At 44.3% G+C, this 13,027-nt stretch overlaps 1 protein-coding gene across 5 annotated transcripts in view; it reads left to right on the plus strand.

Moving 5' to 3' along the window:
- Positions 1 to 13,027, plus strand: part of LOC552079 (homeobox protein homothorax) — a 479,885-nt gene that overhangs the window by 194,601 nt on the left and 272,257 nt on the right. The window lies entirely within an intron of this gene.

A 13,027-nucleotide genomic window follows, 5' to 3' on the forward strand; every position in this document is an offset into this window, starting at 1 on the left:
TACGAGAATTTCATTTTATAAAATTTTACACCTCACGGCTCGAATAAAATCCATCATCGCTTTCTCGTGCATACGATGGAGATCAAATCAAACGTGACAGAGTAATAATAATTTTCCAAAATATTGTACGACGTACGAAAGAATACTCTCTCTTTATCCAGCTTTATATCCAGTCCATTCCCTCGCGCGAAAACCGCGTTTCATAAGCGTCGCTCGATCGGCGTGGAGGATGTGTTTTGCCCGTTTTATCGTATGCTAATGAGGCGGTCCGCGCACAGTGACGCAGATGCGGTCGCTATTAATATAATTAGCATAGCCGGCACCCGGGTTATACAATATTTTTTTTTTTTTTCTTTTTTTCTCTTTTTTTCTCTCCTTGCTCGTGCCGCTAGGAGAGGAAACGCGAACTCGGTGTCTCGCGTGCACGCGAGTTTTATATGGTAATTAGGGAATCGATTGCGAGCGTTCGAGCGTGATTGCGATCACGGCGGTCTCGAATCGGCCGCCTTACGCTCGCCTGGCCGGCCACGAACGCTAATTAGAGTCGAAATCGGAAAATTGACCGTCACTCCGGTATCGGCCTGCTCAAACGTTTCCCAATCCTCTCTGCCTTTATCGTGCCTCCCCTCTCTTCCCTTCTTGCCCTCGAAACGGGGTAGGGGTAATCTGTAATTAATTAACGAAATGTAGAAACTGCACAACACCTCGTTAGCTAAGGCTAAGGATGTTGAAGTAATATCGGTTTCAGATTAACATTCAATGTAGGGCGAGAAAATGAGTTTTAATTTGTAAATGTTAGTTGTTGCTCTACTGGTTAGTTACTGCACCACCGGCTTTTTTTCGAAGAAAATTTAACTTAATTATCGATTTAATCTATAAAGTGGCGCGATCCCGCGTAGATATATCGTGCGTGAATTTCGCGATGCGGATGCGTTGCATTTTTCATCATTCGATTCAGGAAAACAACGTTTCGGTATGACGTGAAGATACATAGTGTGATACAAGATTGACTCGTGCAAGATATTAAATATATTTCCATAAATTTCCTTTCGATGCGAATCTCATAAATTTTAACTCGGCCATTACGAAATTTCTGATACATATCAAGCCATAACAATTTCATCCTCAAATGATTCGAGAAATATCTCCACGTGACAGATAAACGATACCGTGTAAACACTCTTAAATATTATTCGCATCGCAAATCTATCTTATTCATATCGGTCATCAAAAATACAAACAAAAAAAAAAAAAGAAAAAAAATATCCATAAAAATCTATATACCATTCCTACTAGTCCCGTGTCCCGTTAGAATTAGAAATCGCTGCGACGATTGATTGACGAAAAAATGATCAAGCTTCAATAAGAGTTTTCGATAAAATATAAAAATATTATCGCAATTTTTTAGATCTATGATTCCTATCTTTCCTTACTCACCAACTTGAAATATTCTCAAAGAAGAAAAGGAAAAAAAAAAGAAATCACAAGGCCAGAACGCAGGCATCAACATCTTTCTACCTATTTTCGACCAAGCTTCCAAGATCAAGATCACACTCCGAGGCCATACCGAATCGACAAAGTTTAAGGCGAGCCCCACCTTTGAACTTCTCGCACGTTGCCCGCTATCTCGTCCAAATAAACAACTTTCTTCTTCCTTCTCGCTCTCTTTTTCGCTCCAGCGCCGATATTCTGTCGCGGCCGAGAGGAAATGTGGCGGTGATGAAACGCGATGAAAAACGACAATGGAAGATTGTTGGAATCGCGCACGATAACGGATAAGACCGGACTGTGTCAACGCTCCCTCGCCTCGTTACACAAGCCAGGGAACAGGCCAGGCCTGGCCAGGCCAGGCAGGCAGGCAGGTCGAGGTTTTGATTTAACGATTTCTTGCGGTGCACTCCTTCCACGCGACCGCCACGAATCGTCACGGATACTTACTGAGACGCCGCTCGTAAATCGCCTCGATCCTCGAGGGAGTCCTCGCGACACCTCGTCCAAACGTATTCTTCTCGAGTTTATGTCCGTGCTGGCAGTAAAATCTTATCCTCTCGAGATAGCGAGACCCCTCCCCTCTCCACACCTCGTTCGATATCCAACCATTTTTTTTTCCCGGAAGTATACGCTTCTTGGACAGTCCCAAGATTTTCTTTCTTCTTCTCTTCCTTTTTTTTAATGCAGTCTTCTTCGAATATCTTTCTCAATTAATTCAAACATTGAAATCACGAGCGAGGGTATCGTTAATTAAATCATTGGTAAAAAGAAAACGAGAAACAAAATAAATAAATAAATTATAGGAAAGTTTGGTGAAAGGGGATCGAAAAGGAGGGGGGTTCCCCTTCATTCCCGTGGCCGATTTCCGGGAGGAGAAGCGTCTCTCGGAAGGCGCAAACAGCATTTCGTTCTAAGAGAGTCTGAGTCGCTCCTAAGCTTTTCCGCAAGGATTCACACAGGGTGGGCAGGGTTGAGTGGCCACCCCTTTTACCGCCGTTCTTTCTCGCGTGTCTTCCCTTCCCATCCCCTTTCCCCCTTCCCCCTCGCCGTTCCACCACGCGGAAACAGCCCTATCTATGCTTCCATCTTGTCTGCATTCCTTGGGGTATTACTCGGACGGGCGTAGCACGATTTTCCTTCCGAAGCTTCTTCGCGAAGTCGACGCCTTCTCTCTCTCTCTCTCTCTCGTTTCTCTCGATGGAGAGAGCCGCGGCCGGGCCGCAAACTCGTTCAAATCCCGATGCGGACCCGGGAACAGCGCAAACCCATTACGGATTCATCGTGCGCCATTAGCTAATTCTTCCCTGCTTCTAACGTCTTCCTTTCCGCGCTCCCTTTTACCGCCGTCCCGCTGCGGTTTCCCTCCTCCCCCTCTTCCTCTTCCTCGCCTCTTGGTCCCTTAGAATCTCCTTCTTCTTCTCCTCCTCCTCCTCCTCCCCGAGGAGCTCTTCGTCAACTCCTTCCAGAGCTTCCTTTCAGCGAGCCACGCCGAGGATGAGTTTCGCGAGAATGATTTGGATTCCATTTTTATCCTCGTTTTAATAAGATTCCGAAGAGTGAAATTCAAGGATAGGCAAGAATATTTTGCATTCATCTTACGATATTTTTATTGTAATGTGTTTAATAATTATCCATCCCTAAATCCATATATTCCTTCGACTCGAATCGAGTAGGGAGAAATTGATCGCCGCATCTTTTGGAGAGAAAAAAGAAATAACGGAGACGAGGAGGTGGGCGAGGAAATAAGGGAGCGGAACGAAAGGAGGGGAGGGGGGAAGCCGCGCGGCTCGTAAAGATGCGCGACGCGGCGCGGGTAAACTCGACTCGTCTCGAGACGCACGCTTTAGCATTCGCCGGAACGAGCGAGGACGTGCCAGATTTTCCATCGTGTGTACGGCCATCGAACAAAATTGCTTCGTGGAGGAAAGATCGGCTATTCGGTGGAGGAAACGGGAACAGGAGGAGGAGGAGGAGGAGGAGGTGGGGTTGAGGCGCGCACGATGGAACGAAAGTGCAGTCACCCGGAATAAACGAGGAGGAGACCCGAAGTTGTTGGTCGAAGTTCACGAAGCGAGAGGGAGAGAGAGAAAGAGAGAGAGAGGCCGTTGAGGAGGGGTTGGGAATGAGTTTGCGTCGCGGCGGTGATGAAACTTTGCCGTGACGAGAAAGAGGGGTTGTCACGCCGTTCGCCGTTCTCTCTAAACCCACCCCCGTCCGACCGCTTCGACGCCATTTCTAGCTTCCGCGAGGCGTTTCTGCCCGCGTTTCAACAACGTTGCTCTTGATTTTTTCCCCGGCTATTTCCGCTATTTCGCATCCTCATCGCCGGATCGATGATCCTCCACCTCCCCCTCCGGGGGGATCGGTTTTCGATGGAGAATTGGCCATTCCGGTCCACGCTCGTTATATAAATATCCGTATATTTCTCTCATCTTTTCGATGGTATTCAAAAATCCTTCTTTTTGAAGGGGGATGCATAGATCACGATCTCGTAACACGTTCGCTGATACTTTTTCGAAAAAGTATCTCCTCTTCTCTATTATTTTTCTCGCGTTTCTCGAATATTTCTGAATCATCGAATCATTCCAATATTCTTCTTCATATCGAATAAATATGATTCGAAAAATTGAAAAAAAAAGAAGCGGAATGAAATTCATCGTATTCACTTCTTTTTATAAAAATTCCTCGAATCGGCCATTAAACGGAGTGGATAAACGGAGTGGAGAGCAAAGTTTCGAAGCATCGGGTCTCTGAAGGGTTTCACGAGGGACCACACATCACGGTCAAAGGGCAAAGATACCTCGAGGTGGGCGCATAGATACAAGCGCATAGATATATATATATATATATAAAGGAGAAGTATGACATATTTTTGCGAAGCTCGTGCGCGTGAGCACGCTCGAGCCGCGAGTACGCGTCTACAAGCGTCTAAATATAGAGCGTGACTCACGACGAGGCGCGGATACGAGAGAGGAGAGAAGAGGAAAGGAGTCGTGCAAAAATACAGAGAGCGGAGTGTCGTCCTCTCCGAGCCTCGTCACGAGGAACTCGCGCGCGTAACCTCGATGCGTCCCCGCATTTTCTGCGTTCACCTTCGTGTCGCTTTCCGCTTGCCATACCGCTTGTCTTCTTCTCTTTTCGAATTCTCGCCTTCATATCCCTCGCCGCTCATTGGCCAACTATTTTCGATGGAAATTTCTTAACGGTCGAATATTTTTCTTCCGCAATTTCGAATTTTTCTTTTTTTTTTTTTGTATCTCGATCAAATTTGTCTCGATACTCTGATTTTCCACTATCATCGAATTTCAAACGATCCACGTTTTATTAAATTTACATCTGTCGAGAAAATTACACCCACGTAATCGAAAGCGAATAATCCTTTGATCAGCTTTATAAAAACTCTTAATTCCCAAGAAAATCCCCAGCTTCTCCCGTTTCGAACAACCTCCAATCGTCAAGGAGGAGCACCTCTCAATCGCACCCTCCAAGAGCACCCTCTTCTTCTCTCGAGGTATCGTCGAAAGCCAGCAATTCGTAACCCAATTCCCTTTCGAGAACGAAACGAGATCCACCGATGGCGCATGTATCCGGTGGTGTATCGTGTGACGCCACGCGCGTACCGCTCGCGACGCGCGGCGAAACGGGTGAGGCGAGACGAGCGGCGATGATGGGGGAGGGTTGGACTCCTCTGGAAACGCGGAGGAACGGGTTGGCCACGGTTGACCGCGCCGGGAACGGAAACCGCACAACGATTGAATCCTTGGGGGATAAAAACGGGACGCGCAAGGTGGTCGGTGGTTAAACGCCGGTCGGGGGGGAGGGGAGGGGGTTGGGGGCTGAGTGTTTCTCTTTTTTTATTTTTATTTTTTTTTTTTCGACGCGCCGAGCGGACTTCATCCTTGGTTTACAAGCGTGCGGTCTACAAAAGAGGTTGCCACGTTGTTAAAACGACCGCAGAGCTCGCCGCCGGGGTCGGGCGGATGGAAGCGTGCTCTAGCAACACGCGACGCGTGCTTGAAAAGAGGGTGGCGACGTTGGGCCCAACCCTTTCCCTCGATGGAAATGTTCCGGAATAGAGAATCACTTGTGGAGATATTTCGACTCTTCGTTTTTCTTAAAATCTCTTTTAATCGATTCGATCATTATTGAAAAGAGTTAGGAGTGAAGGAAAATATGTATTACTTCTATCATCTAAAAACTTTAATCCAAACTGGTTAAGTTGATCTTTGATCCTTTGCTGGGTATAACTGGATAATCTTACGTACATCGACGACACGATTCGCGAACCATGAAAATATAATTATGGTCAATAAGGGGTTAAAATCGTTACACGATGGATTCAAAATCGATATAATGGATATACCGGTCAGGTTAAATGATCCGCGACAATCCTCGAGTTGAATCGTTTAACTTCGAGAACCTTTTCCCATGAGATATCAAATCCAATCAATTTTATTATATCGCCATAGTTTCTTTTTTTTTTTTAATAAAATTTAATTCCTAACGCGCGAATTCCAGCCGCGAAATCAACGAGGCTTGGCGAAACTGTTTATCTGACCTTAAGACAATTACCAGCCGGCCGAATCACCATATTTATATATCGTGTATTTGCATATTACGTTCAATCGTCCGAATCTCCCTCCAGCGTAGGCCGCATTCCTCCATTTGATAAACCTCGTCGGCCGTCGTTACGAGAGCTTATTCGAAACTCGAGATGGAAACACACGGGTGTTTCGATAAACGCGTTCGCCTTCCGATGTAATGGCCGACCCGATGGAAAGTGCACGGCCCTCGATCGATGTATTTCGAAATATCCGCGCTCCTCCTGCTTCCTCCAGACGCGAATAGATAAAGCGTTGGAAGGAAGGGGTCATTTGCCCGAGGAGGAGCAGTGGTGATCACAGGTCCGCGAAAACAAATTGCTCGCGGTTTCGAAATACGGAAGGCGAAACGATAACCGAAAGACAAAGTTCACCCGCGCCTCCTCCTGAGATAACATCCGGCATCGACCCAAGATAAGTCGTCGAACTCTAACGTAAGCGCGTGAACGCTCTCTCTCTCTCTCTCTCTCTCGCTCTCTCTCTTTCGCTTTCGAGAGAGAGAAGAGCGTGTTAGAGAGCGACGTCGTCCTCCTGCGTGTAAACGAGGTACGAGGTAATCTTATAAAGCATCGATTTTACGAGAGGGTAATTTCGCGAGAGGAAGGGTACCTTGTTCTTCTTGTGCTCTGTAGATTTGGAAAAGAGGAGAGAGAGAGAGAGAAAAAAGGTAGGAGCTAAAATTCCTCGAAATTGCAAGGTGGAGGAGCAGGGAGGGAAGGAAACGAAAAACCGCTTTCGAGTTTTATCGGGGCGAGATAAAGGAATCAATTACACCGGAAAGTGGACTTGTTCGGACGAGATTGTGTATCTGTGGATTTGTAAAAATGTGGTTTATAGCTACAGTAAACATATGCGCGAGTTATGGCCAACCCGTTATCTGGGAACAAATGTTCTAACGAATTCTTCGGCTTTCTGGTTCACCGGGAGAAGGAATTTTGGTTTGATCTACGCTCCAGTAGACGAGGAGATCGAAATTGAAACACGGCTATTTCTCTTCTAAATGATACCATTGATCCACGATAAGAAAATTTTGGACAAAAGAAGGAGCCTATTTTCGTTGTTTTTCGAGTGAATACGTGTAAAATGATACATGCTTTCTCCTTTCTTTTCTATTCGTTACTTGTTGCATTGCATAGAGCCAACTAAAGACAAATCTACTATAAACAAAGATTTTTTTATTTAACCTTGTAATTCCAGAAATAGAATTTTTAAAAAACCTGGTATCGACACGATCCTCGGTTCCTAGAATCCTCCAAAAAAAAAAAAGAAAAAAAAAAGAAAGAAAAAAGAAAAAAGAAGAAAGTTACCATTTCGCCTAAATATTCACATCCTCCACGCAACATCGATTCCCCGAACACGAACACCAGAGTCTCAGTTTTCCACCGACTGCTTACGTCTTCGAAGTAGCGTGTGGCAACGCAAGAAACTCCGAAAACCGCAAAGTACGGTCGTAAATGGTGGGTCTCGTGCGCGTTTTCAGCAAGGGGCGCGAGAGAAGGCTGAGATCATCACGCGTTGAATAAGACGCGAGAATACGAAGATGGGAGGGAAAGACGAGGACGGGGATACGCGCGGGGTGTTCCACCGGCGGGGTTTGATATTTTTTGCCTTTGGCCGCCCCTCGTCGACGTCGCCGTGACTTTTATTGCGTGTACGGCGTAAACGCGACGTCAAGAGCCGTGGCTTTATCTCTCATTCGGCTCGAACCGCCGCTGGTTAACGAGTCGATGCGCCATCTGGCCGCGTCGTCTGGTAGCCAAACGATCGTCCGAAATCGGGAGTGATTCCTTCCGCCATTCTTTCGTTCCATCGTGAATGATTCTCGATCTTGGTTTTCAATCATTGATCATCGTATTGATCACGATATCAACGCGTTAGATGGAAATTATCTGTCGCGAGATTCGTGGAAGAAACTTAAACTCGACGAGATTCCCTTTTACTTAGGTTGCGGTATCGAGGGTGGTGCTCTGCGGTCGAAAGAAAAGAACATCGGCGGCTGAACGAGGTATTCCTTGGAATTGTACGCCGGCTTGTTTCTGGAACAGATGTTACGGGTGTGTGGCTGCTCCCATAAACACGCTCTTTCGAAAGATATCGGCCTTCTCCCTCCCTTCCCTCCCCGGCCTGCTTGCGGATAAACTTGACCCTTTATAGCTTCTTTAAATTGAAGCAAGAAGCTTCGAATGAAGGTACGAATGAAAGTGGATATATATATTATATTACGATCTTGAGAAGAAAAAAAAATTGGAAGCTGATTAATTGATTTCAACGCAAGATTTTATGAATTAAATCTTGAAAAGGGAAAAGAAACGTTAGAAATGTTTCTTGTTAATAATTTATCTTATAGGTATTATACTTACACGAAGGAAAAGGATAATGATAGTTTATCGATTGCACGGGGACTTATTGGCTCGGAGAGGAGGTGGTCTGGTCCCGAAAAAGAAGAGCCCGAAGAATGGGTGGAAACTCGGTAATAATGAAACTCACTGATGTGTATGATTGAAAACGGCGGGGACCCGGTGAAATGGTTCAGCGTGGAGGGTCGAAGTCGAGGAAGGGACGTGGCGCGCCATTACCGTCCCCGTAATGCCGTTACGTAATTGCGTTTTTCTCCGCGCTTATCGCGCCATTTTTCGCGAGTCTCCCGCGAATGCCTTTCATTTGAATAAATGTCTTGGATTAACTACGTTCCCCCTCCCCCCATTGTTTAATTCGAAATTGAATACTTGTTACCTATATTCCTAAAAAGTATTTTAAAAAATACGATAGTAGTTTTCTTTCTTTACAATAATTATTCTCGAAAGTATATTCTCTTTCTCTCTCTCTTTCCACTTTCTGCTTGGACTATAATTATTAACGAGGATGATTTGTACGAAAGATTTACATTGAAATTTCAATTTATTATAAGATCGGATACTTTTGAAATCACGACGATCGACGAGTTGATTTAAAACACAAAAGTGTTTACAAAAGTTCATTCATCAAAGGATTAGATTAAAAAGAAGAGAGAAAGGAAAATAATATAACTGCGAAATATCGTCACGATAAGTTTCCATTTCAAGTATGCGACGAGGATGATATCGGATCAACCGGGTAATACACTTCTTACCCGCGAGAAATTTTTTTTCTCGGTAAGAAACGGATGCTCGCGGATTTACGGTGTCCGGTGGAGGAAAAAGAAGTCGAAAGTCGTGTTCCCCGCGCGGAAGGAGAATTTCATTAGTCACCGGTCTTTTTCGCCGGGCTTGTTTCGTCGAGCCGATTTAACGCGCTCGACGAGAAAAAAAGGAGAGACGTCGGTGGTGGTCACGGCTCGTTTCCCTCGATTGATTCGTGACAAGGCGCGAACGGGACAAGGCCGGCCGCTAAACACCTTCGCGCGATTCCCGCGAGTAAACGCCGCTTTACCCCGTTTCGTCTCGGAATATCAAAACCTTTCGCGCTTTTACAAGCCGTTTAATATTTCGCCCGTTTTTCGATCGGCCAAACACTACTCCCTCTCGTTCCCTTCCTGGAAAAACGTATTCGAACCACCTTCTGCCTACCTCACCCTTTTTTCGTGAGAAACATTCGAAAATTTCTCTCGAATTTTTTTTTCCCCCACCTTTTTTTCCTTCGATAAAATTCCGAATCTTAAATATCACAGAAATTTTTGTATATATCATCGATTGCCATTCTAGAAATAATTAAGGGCCACCCTCTTTTCTTCTCCTTAAGAAGAGAGCAAGGGTGGAGCGAATTGGTGGGTGGGCAGCGATGGAAAAGTGGCGGAACGAGAGGATCCCCGTGACTCGTGACGGATTCCCGCGATCCGTCACATGCAGATCCCTTCCATTCGATGCCCTTGCGGCCTCTTACACAACTTTCCATCCCGATACAATGAGAAAAGGGGGGAGGCAGAGCAGCTCACCACCCAGTCTCTGGCCACGCATCAATGCTCTCTTTAAATCGACCTGCTTCTTCTCTTCTTCTCGCCCTCTTGTCTGCCCCCTTCCTCCTTTTTTCCCCATTCGAGGTGAATGGTTCGAATGTCGAGGGGAGATAGGGGGGGCTAAAGCAGGGGGCGAAAGGGGGTTGCCGATACCAGGGGGGCGCTTAGAAGTATCTCCCTGCCCGCCTGCGAACGTTGCATTGTGTCACTTCTTCATTCATTCCTGATTTTGCGGTCGGCTTGCGTGGCGAATCCGCAAAAACTCCTCGACCCCCCGCCTCCCCCTTCCTCCTTCCTCCACCGAATTTCGCCCTCTCTGTCGCTCCACAGATTCGTTCGCGCTCTCCTCTTGTTCCTACGCTGCTGTTGCTGCTCTTCCTTCGACTCGACCTCCCCCCTGGAAAGCTTCTTTTTTTCTATGCGAGAACTGTCGCACGTTAGAGAGTCGCTGATGTTACTTCATCATCTGTATCGTGCTCTCTTTAGTTAAAATATTCTTATCTAGCATTTTTTAAAGATTTTTTAAAGATTCTATAACGAAGCATTGTAAGTTTCGATAATCTAATTATATAATTCTTATAAAAAGAATTATTCTCAGACAACAATTGATGTCTACGTATACAGATATCTTTTAGACTTTTAGTTGTAGAAAAGATTACTATGAAAACCATGAATTAATCGATTGGCATTTATTCTCATTGGAAACTTGGAAAGATTCATCGATCGAAGAAATTCTCGTTTGAATTGCAAGTAAGATTCAAGGTGATTCGATCGATTTTCCATCATCATATGTCATCGATTCATGTGATCTTTGTTGGATCCCTTCTTCCCATCCCCGCAATAAAATAGGAGGACGAAACGAGGGCACGGAGGGAAGCTTGGAAGCGGGCAACGATGTTTGTTGTGTCGAGTAATCGAGCGTCGCTCGAGTGGACGCTCGCCAGGTTTGCTTTTGCTGTGAAAACAAACTGTGAATCTGGTCGGGGCACGGTGGTGTTTCTCTGGTGAGGAGGGAGGTCCCCTCGAAGGGGACAACTGCCTCGTGATTGGGTCCATTCAGGCTTTTCAAATGCGCAGGCGATCCTTTCCGATCGTGGGAGACACTGTCTTCTGACTGTCACGAAATTCCTTCGTCTCCTCCTCGTCCGAGAACTCGTTTCTCGCGTTGGAAATTTTTCTCTTTTTTTAGAGATATAGATAATTTTTATTCCGTGCAACTTTTTCATCGAGAATTCCAATCGAGAATTTGGATAACAGTCGATATATTTCAGAATTGGATCTTTCAATTAATTCCTTCTTGATTGATCGTGCTATTAGTGAAGGTAAAATATTTCGACGATGAAAAGCGTCATTTCGTGTAATTTTTTTTTCTTTATATTATAATTGGCTTTAGAGTTTTATTAGAAAAGTGTTATCATATTTGTTTATCCATCCATAGTGATCTCGGGTATTGGATCTGAAAGGAAAAAAAATTTATGTATTAAAATTGTTTAGCAAGAAGATTAATAAACATAAAAGTACAAGAAATTTACATATTAAAATTGTTCGGTAAAAAGAATATGAAGCGAATTTTTCCTTTTCTCTTCTCTCTCCTTCTGCGCTTCAAGATTAATACGCGTTATAAAAAAGAAAAAATTAAAAAATAAGAAAAAGAGAGAGAGAGATAAAGAGAAATAAAAAACGCATTTGTAATTAAATCGCGAAGCAAAGTCAGAATAATTGACATCTTTATAACGAGCATGAAAAATACAGGATTACATCGTTGACAACGCTTGTTTTTGCGGTAATTATTTAATGAACTTTCGAATATTCATCGGAATATTTTGTAATAATAGCCGAGTCGACGATGTTCTCCCGAGGAAAAAAAAATAGAGTACATTCTAAGCGCGATTACGTTCATTAACATTGCTAATCGCATTTTTTCCCCGCGCTTCATTAATTCACAATGGACACTTCTCGATGAATACTTGTGTCAACATCCGTCATTACGCGGATGCTTCTCTTGCCGATTCACATCTTTCGAGTAAATTTCGAGCGTTATTCAGCGGAGAAGGAAAAAATCGACGATCTCAATTTCGAAAAATTTAAGATCGCGATCAATTCTATTCCACTTTAAACGTTTTTTTCTTTTTTTTCATCCGAATCGCGTTTTAATATAAGGCAAAAAAATATGATTTAATACTTACATGCAAATACTTTGCTATTAATATAAAAATATAGATCTTCCATGGATCGTTAAATCGCGTATCGATCGATTCGAATGATTTATAAGTGACCTATCGTTTGCATCTCATTGATCTCCATTTATATCATTCGAATATATAAAGAATATATCTCAGTATTAGAACTGAGTGAGCGAATTATACCGTAGATTCTCTCCTCTGATTTACACGATATTTTGGATAAACCAATCTATGATTCGATAACAATAATACCTAATAATAGTAAAAATATTAATACAGTAACGCCGTATAATATCGTTAATTCTTTCCACTACGCAGAGATTATCACATTATCTCTGACCAAACACTTCACTCGATCTACAAGCGAAACAAAATCGAAACGAAAAAAAGAATAAAATCTGATTAATTATAAATTCACGTAATCTATTCTTACGCTCTTCTTCTCACATCGGTGAACCTCCCTCGCAACAATTTTCTCATCATTCACTCCTCCTTCCTCCCGCACCCCTACATCACTTAACATCCCTTAAAATACACCGAGGGCAAAGACGAGCGAGATTCCAGCACGAGGCTTACCGCAGAGTACAACAAGCGGTAGAAAATCCTCGCCGCGTCACAGAGTTTCCGCTCTGGCATTCACGGGGAGCGGCCTCTCGCAACCCTCTCTCACCCTGGGACACCGCGATAAGAATGAAACGGCGGGGCTCACAATGAAGGTGTCGTTGCAGGAAATTATACAGCAGTTAGACGAGTCGGCCTCTCCCTTCTCTCTCCCTCTCTCTCTCTCTCTCTTTCTCTCGTCGTCTCTGGTCGCGAGCAAT

Source organism: Apis mellifera, linkage group LG5 (assembly GCF_003254395.2).
Source record: "Apis mellifera strain DH4 linkage group LG5, Amel_HAv3.1, whole genome shotgun sequence".
In the NCBI taxonomy this organism is placed as follows: Eukaryota; Metazoa; Arthropoda; class Insecta; order Hymenoptera; family Apidae; genus Apis; species Apis mellifera.